The sequence below is a fragment of the Bos taurus genome, chromosome 22 (genome assembly GCF_002263795.3).
Source record: "Bos taurus isolate L1 Dominette 01449 registration number 42190680 breed Hereford chromosome 22, ARS-UCD2.0, whole genome shotgun sequence".
In the NCBI taxonomy this organism is placed as follows: domain Eukaryota; kingdom Metazoa; phylum Chordata; class Mammalia; order Artiodactyla; family Bovidae; genus Bos; species Bos taurus.
Genome location: NC_037349.1, coordinates 27,034,443 through 27,047,602, shown reverse-complemented (window position 1 = coordinate 27,047,602; position 13,160 = coordinate 27,034,443). Strand labels below are relative to the sequence as shown.

Here is a 13,160-nt window from a genome sequence, read left to right as displayed (position 1 = left end):
CAGTTGGAAAAACTATAATTATGTCACTGCAAGGTATTACTGTTTATGAGGCAGAGTTCTGTCTCCAGCATGGCATCAATATGAACCTTATGGACCTGGAATTAACCCTTTTCCCTTCAATGGATGCATGAGCAATGTTGCCCTGGAATTAATGTCTCTCCCATCCTCCTAGGTATACGTACTTGCAGGAGAAGCAGACAATTTAAATATACCATGCATTTCATTTACAGAGATTTCTAAGGCGGCAAAGTAATCAGAAGGATAAGAGGGCTCCATTCGCTGTCTCATCAGTTCACAGGTCTGACGGGAATCATCAGTGCAGACTGACTGTACACAAGGGTTGATAAATCAGACTTATACTAGGTTTGGTCCTGAACCAAAAAACCACTGTTTATAACCATTTAAGAAAGAAAAACTTCATCATTATCCTTGCAAGAATAATTTCATTAGATATATAAACCTCTTCACACGATTTAATATCATATGGAGAAAATATCTATAAGCAAAACTCTTTTCTAAGCAAAAATCTTCCTAGAACTAAAATTTACTGGGGAGTTGGTTGTTGGTTCTTTTTTTTTTTGGATAAGGAGTAACCCAGACTTTGTTGCGCCTACTTACTGAGCTGTGGCTTTGTGAAATGGAATTTACAATTACTAAAAAGAAAAGAGCCCCAAATCCCACAACTCCTTTCACTTAATTATTCATGGCATTGATCAGCACATTTATTTTTAAAAATAGATAAAGTTAGAGCAGTGCTTATAGAGGAAGAAAACTTCTTCTTCCATACTTACATTACAGTGGACTTAGGAGTTTCTTTTTCCAGAGTTTGTACTTTGCATATGTAAATTTTAAAACCAATCAAATATCATCACAACATATTTGAAACAAGTTTACAATGTTCAAAGCTGTTTTGCAGGTGACACTTCTCATTCTAATTCACTCACCAGGATTAATTTCTGTTCAGTTCAGTTCAGTCGCTCAGTCATGTCCGACTCTTTGCGACCCCATGAATCGCAGCACGCCAGGCCTCCCTGTCCATCACCAACTCTCGGAGTTCACCCAGACTCACGTCCATTGAGTCAGTGATGCCATCCAGCCATCTCATCCTCTGTCGTCCCCTTCTCCTCCTGCCCCCAATCCCTCCCAGCATCAGAGTCTTTTCCAATGAGTCAACTCTTCGCATGAGGTGGCCAAATACTGGACTTTCATCTTTAGCATCATTCCTTCCAAAGAAATCCCAGGGCGGATCTCCTTCAGAATGGACTGGTTGGATCTCCTTGCAGTCCAAGGGACTCTCAAGAGTCTTCTCCAATACCACAGTTCAAAAGCATCAATTCTTCGGTGCTCAGCCTTCTTCACAGTCCAACTCTCACATCCATACATGGAAAAACCATAGCCTTGACTAGACGGACCTTTGTTGGCAAAGTAATGTTTCTGCTTTTGAATATGCTATCTAGGTTGGTCATAACTTTTGTTCCAAGGAGTAAGCGTCTTTTAATTTCATGGCTGCAGTCATCATCTGCAGTGATTTTGGAGCCCAGAAAAATAAAGCCTGCCACTGTTTCCACTGTTTCCCCATCTATTTCCCATGAAGTGATGGGACCAGATGCCATGATCTTCGTTTTCTGAATGTTGAGCTTTAAGCCGACTTTTTCACTCTCCACTTTCACTTTCATCAAGAGGCTTTTTAGTTCCTCTTCACTTTCTGCCATAAGGGTGGTGTCATCTGCATATCTGAGGCTATTGATATTTCTCCTGGCAATCTTGATTCCAGCTTGTGTTTCTTCCAGTTCAGCGTTTCTCATGATGCACTCTGCATAGAAGTTAAATAAGCAGGGTGACAATATACAGCCTTGACATACTCCCTTTCCTATTTGGAACCAGTTTGTTGTTCCATGTCCAGTTCTAACTGTTGCTTCCTGACCTGCATACAAATTTCTCAAGAGGCAAATCAGGTGGTCTGGTATTCCCATCTCTTTCAGAATTTTCCACAGTTTATTGTGATCCACACAGTCAAAGGCTTTGGTGTAGTCAATAAAGCAGAAATAGATGTTTTTCTGGAACTCTCTTGCTTTTTCCATGATCCAGCCGATGTTGGCAATTTGATTTCTGTATATTGTTCTTAATCATAAAAATTAGACACATCTAGCAGTACTAAAAATAAATGTGGTAATGAGGGAAATAGAATGGATAAGTCTTAGAAATTACCTCAGGTTTTACAAAAAAAATATTAACTTTCAATAAATTACAAGACACTGAATTTAACAGAATAGACTTCCCACACCCCAAATCATTTAAGAGTACCTTGGAAACTTCTAGAAGAAAATTTAGAAGATACAGAGTTCCCTTAGAGTGGAAAATCATCTGAAAATATAGCAGTCAGCAATTCTTGGACTTCTCTGGTGGTGCAGTGGTTAAGAGTCTGTCTGCCAATGCAGGAAACACAGGGTCAATTCCTGGGCCAGGAAGATCCCACGTGCCTAGGAGTAACTAAGCCCGAGTGCCGCAGCTACTGTAGCCCACAAGCCCTAGAGCCCAGGCTCTGCAACAAGAGAAGCCACCGCAACGAGAAGTCTGCACTCCACAACTATAGAGTAGCCCCGCTTGCTGCAACTAGAGGAAGAATGAATGCAGCCAAGACCCAGCACAGCCAAAAGTAAATAAATAACTAATTAAAACAGTTCCTCTGAATGCTGTGTGCTGCACTGCTTATTCCCATCAAGTATGTATCGCCTATTCTTGATTCTGGACTGGCCTGGTGACATGCCTTACTCAACAGAATACAGCAGAAGGGACATTCCGCTGGTTCCAGGGTTAGACCTTGAGAGGTTTCCACTTTCACTCTCATGGGAAGTAAAGGAAACCAAGGCTAGCTTACTGAACCATGACAGGTGCAGTAATAGTAACGATGACAGAGCAACCCATCCAGGTCCCAGTCAGTCCAGTTACCCCAGGAGGCAACAAGCTTGGGGGTAAAGGTATCCTAGATACCCAGACCCAGACACAGATTAAAGATGCGCTGTGCCTGAACAGCCCTGGTTGAATCTCTAACTTACTTACAGAGCTGTAAATGATAAAGTGACTGTTTTAAAAACCACTAAATTTGGGAATGATTGGTTACCCTGCAAAAAGTAACTGATACATTTATAAGTGAATTAAACACTGTGTCATTTCCACTCACATTAATTCTAAAAAAGAATCAATGAACAAATATTTCCTTCCAGTGAGACATCTACTAGTTATAAGGCACAGAGAAAAAAAATTAATAATAATCATAATCAATTCAGTTCAGTTCACTCGCTCAGTCGTGCCTGACTCTTTGCTACTCCATGAACCGCAGCACAAGCCTCCCTGTCTATCACCAATTCCCGGAGTCCACCCAAACCCATGTCCGTTGAGTCGGTGATGCCATCCAACCATCTCTTCCTGTGTCGTCCCCTTCTCCTCCTGCCCTCAATCTTTTCCAGCATCAGGGTCTTTTCAAATGAGTCAGCTCTTCGCATCAGGTGGCCAAAGTATTGGAGTTTCAGCCTCAGCATCAGTCCTTCCAATGAATATCCAGGACTGATCTCCTTTAGGACAGACTGGTTGGATCTGCTTTCAGTGCAGGGAACTCTCAAGAGTCTTCTCCAACACCACAGTTCAAAAGCATCGATTCTTCGGGGCTCAGCTTTCTTCGCAGTCCAACTCTCACATCCATACATAACCATTGGAAAAACCATAGCCTTGATGAGACAGACCTTTGTTGGCAAAGTAATGTCTCTGCTTTTGAACATGCTATCTAGGTTGGTCATAACTTACCTTCCAAGGAGTAAGCATCTTTTTATTTCATGGCTGCAATCTCCATCCACAGTGATTTTGGAGCCCGAAAAAATAAAGTCTGACACTGTTTTCAATGTTTCCCAATCTATTTCCCATGAAGTGATGGGACCAGATGCCATGATCTTAGTTTTCTGAATGCTGAGCTTTAAGCCAATTTTTTTCATTCTCCTCTTTCACTTTCATCAAGAGACTCTTTAGTTCTTCTTTGCTTTATGCCATATAGGTGGTATGATCTGCATATCTGAGGTTACTGAGATTTCTCCCAGAAATCTTGATTCCAGCTTGTGCTTCATCCAGCCCAGTGTTTCTCATGATGTACTCTGCATATAAGTTAATTAAGCAGGGTGACACTATACAGCCTTGACGTACTCCTTTTCCTATTTGGAACCAGTCTGTTGTTCCATGTCCAGTTCTAACTGTTGCTTCCTGACCTGCATACAGGTTTCTCAAGAGGCAGGTCAGGTGTCTGGTATTCCCATCTCTTTCAGAATTTTCCACAGTTGATTGTGATCCACACAATCAAAGGCTTTAGCATAGTCAATAAAGCAGAAATAGATGTTTTTCTGGAACTCTCTTGCTTCTTCGATGATTCAGTGGATGTTGGCAATTTGATCTCTGGTTCCTCTGCCTTTTCTAAAACCAGCTTGAACATATGGAAGTTCATGGTTCACATACTGCTGAAGCCTGGCTTGGAGAATTTTGAGCATTACTTTTCTAGTATGAGAGATGAGTGCAATTGTGCAAGTTTGAGCATTCTTTGGCATTGCCTTTCTTTGGGATTGGAATGAAGACTGACCTTTTCTAGTTCTGTGGCCACAGCTGAGTTTTCCAAATTTGCTGGCATATTGAGTGCAGCCCTTTCACAGCATCATCTTTCAGGATTTGAAATAGCTCAACTGAAATTCCACCACCTCCACTAGCTTTGTTTGTAGTCATGCTTCCTAGGGCCCACTTGACTTCCCATTCCAGGATGTCTGGCTCTAGGTGAGTGTGAGTGATCACACCATCATGGTTATGTGGGTCATGAAAATCTTTTTTGTATAGTTCTTCTGTGTATTCTTGCCATCTCTTCTTAATATCTTCTGCTTCTGTTAGGTCCATACCATTTCTGTCCTGTATTGAGCCCATCTTTTCATGAAATGTTCCCTTGGTATCTCTAATTTTCTTGAAGAGATCTCTAGTTTTTCCCATTCTATTGTTTTCCTCTGTTTTTTTGCATTGATTGCTGAGGAAGGCTTTCTTATCTCTTCTTGCTATTCTTTGGAACTCTGCATTCAAATGGATATATCTTTCCTTTTCACCTTTGCTTTTTGCTTCTCTTCTTTTCACAGCTACTTGTAAGGCCTCCTCAGACAGTCATTTTGCTTTTTTGCATTTCTTTTTCTTGGGGATGCTCTTGATCCCTGTCTCCTCTACAATGTCACAAACCTTCATCCATAGTTCATCAGACACTGTGTCTATCCGATCTAGTACCTTAAATCTATTTGTCACTTCCACTGTATAATTGTAAGGGATTTGATTTAGGTCATACCTGAATGGTCTAGTGGTTTTCCCCACTTTCTTCAATTTAAGTCTGAATTTGGCAATAAGGAGTTCATGATCTGAGCCACAGTCAGCTCCCGGTCTTGTTTTTGCTGACTGTATAGAGCTTCTCCATCTTTGGCTGCAAAGAATATAATCAATCTGATTTCAGTTTTGGCCATCTGGTGATGTCCATGTGTAGAGTCTTCTCTTGTGTTGTTGGAAGAGGGCGTTTGCTATGACCAGCAAGTTCTCTTGGCAAAACTCTATTAGCCTTTGCCCTGCTTCATTCCGTACTCCAAGGCCAAATTTGCCTGTTCCTCCAGGTGTTTTTTGACTTCCTACTTGCATTCCAGTCCCCTATAATGAAAAGGACATCTTTTTTGGGTGTTAGTTCTAAAAGGTCTTGTAGGTCTTCATAGAACTGTTCAACTTCAGTTTCTTCAGCATTACTGGTCGGGGCACAGACTTGGATTACCGTGATATTGAATGGTTTGTTTTGCCTTGGAAACAAACAGAGATCATTCTGTCATTTTGGAGACTGCATCCAAGTACTGAATTTCAGACTCTTTTGTTGACTATGAAAGCTACTCCATTTCTTCTAAGGGATTCCTGTCCACAGTAGTAGATATAATGGTCATCTGAGTTAAATTCACCCATTTCAGTCCATTTTAGTTAGCTGATTCCTAGAATGTCGACGTTCACTCCTGCCATCTCCTGTTTGACCACTTCCAATTTGCCTTGATTCATGGACCTAACATTCCAGGTTTCCGTGCAATATTGTTCTCTACAGCATCGGACCTTGCTTCTATCACTAGTCACATGCACACCCAGGTGTTGTTTTTTCCTTTGGCTCCATCCCTTCATTCTTTTTGGAGTTATTTCTCCACTGATCTCCAGTAGTTTATTGGGCACCTACCGACCCGGGAAGTTCATCTTTCAGTGTCCTATCCTGTCCTATACTGTTCATGCAGTTCTCATGGCAAGAATACGGAAGTGGTTTGTCATTCCCTTCTCCATTGGACCACATTCTGTCAGACCTCTTCATCCTGTCATATCAACAATATAATGTGCATTTAAGCACGATTATTAATTCATTAAATGAATATGGAATGGCTACTAAGACACAGATTGTATCCCACGAACAGGTGACCAGCAGGTAGAAAATTTTATAGTGTAGAAGGGTATAAAGCCAATGATAATTCATAATGCCAAACGCTATCATGTGCTGCCCTTTGCTAAATTGCTTCAGTTGTGTCTGACTCTATGTGACCCCATGGATTCCAGCCCGCAGGATCCTCCATGCAACAATACTGGAGTGGGTTGGCTGCCATGCCCTCTTCCAGGGGATCTTCCCTACCCAGGGATCAAACCTATGTTTCTTAAGTCTCCTGCATTGGCAGGTGGGTTCTTTACCACTAGCACCACCTGGGAAGCCCAAAATAACGGAGTTAAAATAAAGGTATGGAGATTTTTTTCTAAATCTAGAAATAACTATGTTGAAGCAATATAAGCATCATAAGAAAGGTGGCTCATTTTTTGTAAGGATTAAATGAAGTGGTTAGCATAGCACTTAGCACGTAATTAGGCCACATTAAATGGTGCTGAAAAATCTCAACTATACAAAGAGTTACACGAATTCAAACAGGGAAAGCTCATGAGTGGTTTGCAGGTTATTTGCAGATTTTTTCTAATTCGTTCAATAATTTTGAGAGGGTACTCTGTGCCCATTGGGAGAATAACCCAGAGGGGCCAAAATAAAGACACGTTTCCTTATCTCAAATTACTCAATGTGGAAAATACACACCAAATAAGAATAATGAGAGATACAAAAGGTAGAGCAAAAGAATATAACCTGTTCAGGAATGCTGTTTAATCTGAAATTCTTAAGAGGAGGAGGAGTAAGCCAGGCAATGGCTGCTGGGCATGTATGTATGAATCTATTGATATGTGTGAGGGTGAGGCAGAAGCAATGGGAAGTGTAACCCAGCCATTTGTAACAGTACATGCAAAGGTCTGGTCAAGAAATGGAAGACACCCATCACTGTTAGAATCAGAAAGCACAGGGAGGACCTCCCTATAGTAAGGCCAGAGGGAGCAGGGGGGTGAGAGATCACAGAGTGCTCAGGATTCATGTCAAGTAACCTGGACTTTAACTTAAGATCAACTGAAATTTACCAGAGTTTTGGTAAGCATTTCAACAGGGTTTTGTATTTAAAACACATGATGCAGTGTGAAAATAGAATCAGAATAGTCAAGAATAGATATTGGAGACAGAAGCCAGACCGTATGCTTTTGCAATAATTGAGAAAAATGATGATGGTGGTTTATCTGAAGCTGCTGGCATTAAAGGTGGAGGGAATGGGGCAGTTTCAGCAGATATTCTGGATGTAGGAAAGACGGGACTTATTGCAAATTAATGCCTCAAAAAAGGGGAAGAAGTCAGCAGGAAATCCTAGGTTTGTGGGTTGAGCAACTGATTTGATTCTGGTGTTACTTCCCTGTAGGGACAATGGAGAACACATTGGTAGAAAAATAACTCTGGCCAGGACTCTGGCTGACAAGGTCAGCTCTATACCTATCAAGGCTGAAGGGCTCTGAAACATCCAAGTAGACATTAGACATTGTATATTGACCAGCATAAATGAGGTTATGCTATACCAACAAACAGCTTGCAAATCTCTGTAGATGACAACAGTGAAGTTTAACTCATGCTCATATTTGATGTCCACTGCAGGTCCACGGAGGGCTTTGCTCACGGCAGCCACTAACCTCCCAGGATCACGCAAATTCCATCTAAGCTCAGGCTTTCCTGGCTGCAGAAGCAGATGAGGACACACAGAACCATGGATGGGCTCCCGGAGTCCCTGCAGGGAGGGACAAAATGTGAGATGTTCACATTCCTTTGGCCAAAGTAAGTTAAGGAACCAAGCCTGCCATCAACAATGCGGCAGGAAAGAAATCATCCTTTCCTTGGGAAGGGGTAAATGATTATCAATAGCTTCTTACAGTAATAAAGCAAACAATAAAGATAAATAGGTTTAGACTTTTAGATTAAACTAACTAGAGAGAGCGAGAGAGCAAGAGAGAGAGAGAGAGATGTGAGAAGAGAGATGTTAAGGTGAATTTTTTAAAAGATGGGTATGATTTTCAAGGGAGTTCCCAGGTGACACAGTGGTAAAGAAGCTGCCTGCCAACGCAGGAGATGCAAGAGATGCAGGTTCAATCCCTGGGTGGGGAAGATTGCTTAGAGCAGGAAATGGCAACACATTCCAGTACTCTTGCCTGGAGAATTCCATGGACAAAAGACCATGTTGGGCTGCAGTCCATAGGGTCGCAAAGAGTCAGACATGACTGAGCAACTCTTAATTGTGCTCATAAGCATAGCACATGATTTTGACAGAAGAAAGAAAATCATTAAGGGCTTCCCTAGTGGTCCAGTAGTTGGGACTCAGCCTTGCAATGCAAGGGATACTGGTTTGATCCTTGGTCCGGGACGATCCCATAGGCTGTGGAGCAACTAAGCCTGTGCGGCACAGCTACTGAGCTAGTACTCTAGAGTCTGCAAACTGCAACTACTGAAGTCTGTGCACCACAGAGCCTCTGGTCTGCAACATGAGAAGCCACTGCAATGATGAGCCTGCGTACCACAAGGAGTAGCCCCCACTCGCCACAACTTGAGAAAAGCCTGCACAGCAAAAAAGACCCAGTGTAGCCATAAATAAATAGATCTTAAAGAAAAAAACATTAAGAGGATTCCAGATATTAATGTGGGATGATGGAAAGCAACAGTGACAGGTGAAAGTTTTCATTAGATTTTGCACACCTCTCTTTACAATGAAGAGGAAAAAGTGGGGGGGAGTAAATGATTCATTTGAGGGAGAAGGAAAATGAGCCAATCAAAGTCTCCATGACCAAAAGAGGAAACAGCAGACCACCTTGGAAAGAAGGGAAATGACAGGGTTAAGCTGGGAAGGGAAATTGGGAAAGGAAGCTGAAATAGGTCCTGAAAAGTAAAGTCAATTTTAGACAGAGATGAAATTTTACATAGAGAGAAAAATGAGTCTACTTGGGGTCTGAGATGAGTAGAAAAGTTCACTCACAATCACTATGGAAGACAAGGCAATAGCTCTCATTTACAGTTATATATATATTGTCTTTCTTATGAGTGGAGGCTGTTCTGGGGTGAAACATGCATTGCTTTTGGACATGGGACATGCAGATTCCATTTCTGGTTAGGCTGTTAATCTGTTATTTGACCTAAGGTACTCAATGAATATTTTTGGTCTCACTAGTAAAATATATTCTAAGATGCTAAGCTGTATAAGCATTTTTGGACCTAACATGAAAGCAATACAAAGAGAGATTTTACCTAGATCCACTCCCTCCTTGGTCTCCTAGTACCTGAGATTCACAACAGGATACAACCTCCAATCTACCTCCATGCTCTAATACCTGACACTCCACCCAAAGCAAAATCTTCCTCTGTCACAATTTACAACCTGCCAACTATCCACCTAACATGTTCTCCTTTGCAACAAGCATGGAAATGACCCACCGGTTCCAGAACTTGCCAGGAAAACTCTTACCAATGATCAGGAGGCCTTCCCTATCATTCTACTTGACAGTCAGCTCAGATTCCTTTTCTTCTGAACTCCCTTGTCTTTTCACATGTATCACATTTCCATTTTTCTATGAATGTATATATATATATAGAGAGAGAGAATGTAAATACTAAGGACACCAACACTAATATTGTACAAACACAAATATCAATAGGTAGCAAAACTATTGACTTTCCCCTAAGGTTCTTGCCTCCTATACTTATTACAACAAATCTATACAGTTGGAATCAATATTCCAACTTTAAATATGAAACTAAGCTGAAGAATGTAGCCAAGGTCACCAACTATTAAGTGGTAAACAAAGTTGGCCTGGATTAAGACGCACAGGCATTATGACAGGCACAATTTCATAATATTGTTCACAGGTTTCTAAATACATGTCAGTTCTTCCCATTGGACTGTATGCTCCCTTAGAGCCTTCATTATATTTTCTCTCTATTGCTGGACCTCATACTGAACTCTTCCACTCAGGCAGCAATTAAAGAGTTATAATTCATTTAAAGGCAATAAACTGACATTTACATTTCCTGTTCCTTATTTGAAAACCAACTAAAATCTAGGGGGCATTTACAACGCTTAATGGATATCAGGCTTGCTGGTACGGCAGTATTCATTATTGGCTCAAATTCTCCACCCCTCCCTACCTGTGCCTTGGCCATGTGACAGTTCCTCCCACTTAAGGGGCAGAGGATAGTCCCGTTCCCTGGAATTTGGCTTTGGCCGTGTTTCTTGTTATGGCCCACAGAACACACAAAGGTGACATGCTAGTTGCAAGCCAAGATCGTGATAGATCTTCTATGTTTCTACTTATCCTTTTGTACTCATGCAACTGGCATTAAGAATAGTTTCCACCACGGAGCTTCTCCTTCAGCTTGCACCCCAGAATAACATGTGGAAACACCTGAATCAGCCAGACCTGCAGCTTGAGCAAAGCCCAGTCAAGATGTGCCAACCCTCAGCTCATCCACAAAAATACGAGCAAGCGTAGCTGAGTTCAGCAGAGCCACCCCAGCCAATCTGCAAAAGTGAGAACTAGATAAATTTCTCTTTGAGGCTACTGAAATTTTCTGGTTGCTATTTATGTAGAATCAGTGTGGCAATAAATCAGTCATACATGTAAACTGTACTCATGATTCACAAATAGTTCTTCTTCACCCCCAGACCTATATGTGGAATGTGTTTCCGCCCACTGTCTTGCCCATGCAGTTTTTTGATAGCATATCGAGATATGAGGCATACGCCAGGACCCAGAAGAAACTATAATGTGCTAGGAAGGGTTTGCTTTAGTCTCATAAGATGTTGAGACTTCACTAAAATCTTAGACTTCTAGCCTGATGATATGATTAGATAAGACTTTGGGGGTATAGTTTTTATAGAGGGAGTGAGCAAAATTTGTATACATATAATTAAAAGCATACTTTGTGTGCATGAGGTACACTATAGTAGATTTACTATTATTTGTAAACATTTACTTTATCTTTTTATTGGCCATATGGTGGCTTCTGGCCAACAAAATGCTAGAAAACCTGATATATGACCAGTTCTAGCCAAAGTTTCGAAAGCAACTGCACAGTTCAGGTGAGCCCCTTGGGTTTCTATTCCCCTCCATGAGAATATAGCCGAAATAAGGACCTTTTTTAACTTGAATTCCCTAGGAACAAAATCTGAGATGAAGAAGGTTTAACGGAGAAATGATTGTGAAAAAAGGGTGAGGTGAGGGGGAAGGTATTAGGAAGGTAAAAAAAGGAAAAAGGCAAGAACAGCCAGAGGGGAACTGGTACAGTAGCTGCAATGGAGGCGTCAGTTGGTCCTAAAGGGCTTTTGGAGTTGGGATGATCCTTCAGAGCTGTGCCAAAACCAGGGAACCAGGTTTTGTTGTCCCTGTATCAGTCAGTTGCCTGTACGAGCCACCACCCACGAAAAGGCATAAACTTGGCTGAGACAGCTCCCTACACAAGAGGAAATTCCTAGGTGAGAGAGGAAGCTGAGGGCCACTGATAGCTGGTTTTCCGAGCAGACGTGGGTAGATATATCGGCCCTGAAGAGGTGGACCTGGGGAGAGCACCACAGTATCCACTAAAACTGGGCCTTCAACCTGGACTCCAAAATGGAAAGCAACATTGGAAAGTCACTCCACAGAATGGAAGGGAGCCAGACCATCCCAGAGCCGACCCTCAGCTCACAGGCAACAGAGGGAAGGGAACTCTATTGTTAGAAGCCCTTGAGATTTTCAGATAGTTAGTTATAAAAGAAAAGCTGACTAAAAACATTTATAAAATAACAAAAAAGAGATAAGACCCCACTTTTTTTAAAAACGTGACCAGTTTTTGTTTTTAACATTTACCTATCTTTTATAATATGCTTTTTTTTTTTTTTTTTTGGAATATTATTCAGCTTTATTTTTTTTTCTAATTTTATTTTATTTTTAAACTTTACATAATTGTATTAGTTTTGCCAAATATCAAAATGAATCCGCCACAGGTATACATGTGTTCCCCATCCCGAACCCTCCTCCCTCCTCCCTCCCCATACCATCCCTCTGGGCCGTCCCAGTGCACCAGCCCCAAGCATCCAGCATCATGCATCGAACCTGGACTGGCAACTCATTTCCTACATGATATTTTACATGTTTCATTGCCATTCTCCCAAATCTTCCCACCCTCTCCCTCTCCCACAGAGTCCATAAGACTGTTCTATACATCAGTGTCTCTTTTGCTGTCTCGTACACCGGGTTATTGTTACCATCTTTCTAAATTCCATATATATGCGTTAGTATACTGTATTTATGTTTTTCTTTCTGGCTTACTTCACTCTGTATAAAAGGCTCCAGTTTCATCCACCTCATTAGAACTGATTCAAATGTATTCTTTTTAATGGCTGAGTAATACTCCATTGTGTATATGTACCACAGCTTTCTTATCCATTCATCTGCTGATGGACAGCTAGGTTGCTTCCATGTCTTGGCTATTATAAACAGTGCTGCGATGAACATTGGGGTACACGTGTCTCTTTCCCTTCTGGTTTCCTCAGTGTGTATGCCCAGCAGTGGGGTTGCTGGATCATAAGGCAGTTCTATTTCCAGTTTTTTAAGGAATCTCCACACTGTTCTCCATAGTGGCTGTACTAGTTTGCATTCCCACCAACAGTGTAAGAGGGTTCCCTTTTCTCCACACCCTCTCCAGCATTTATTAT

General features: G+C 41.5%; 1 protein-coding gene across 4 annotated transcripts in view; it reads right to left on the bottom strand.

Annotated features, from left to right (window-relative positions):
- Nucleotides 1-13,160, bottom strand: part of CNTN3 (contactin 3) — a 399,434-nt gene that overhangs the window by 370,885 nt on the left and 15,389 nt on the right. The window contains exon 1 of one of the 4 annotated variants that reach the window (XM_059880037.1): nt 8,116-8,373. The exons of the other annotated variants lie outside the window; for them this stretch is intronic. The gene's annotated coding sequence lies outside the window, so the exon portion shown is untranslated. Of the gene's footprint in view, nt 1-8,115; nt 8,374-13,160 lie in introns of those variants that run through there. 4 annotated transcript variants of the gene reach the window in all.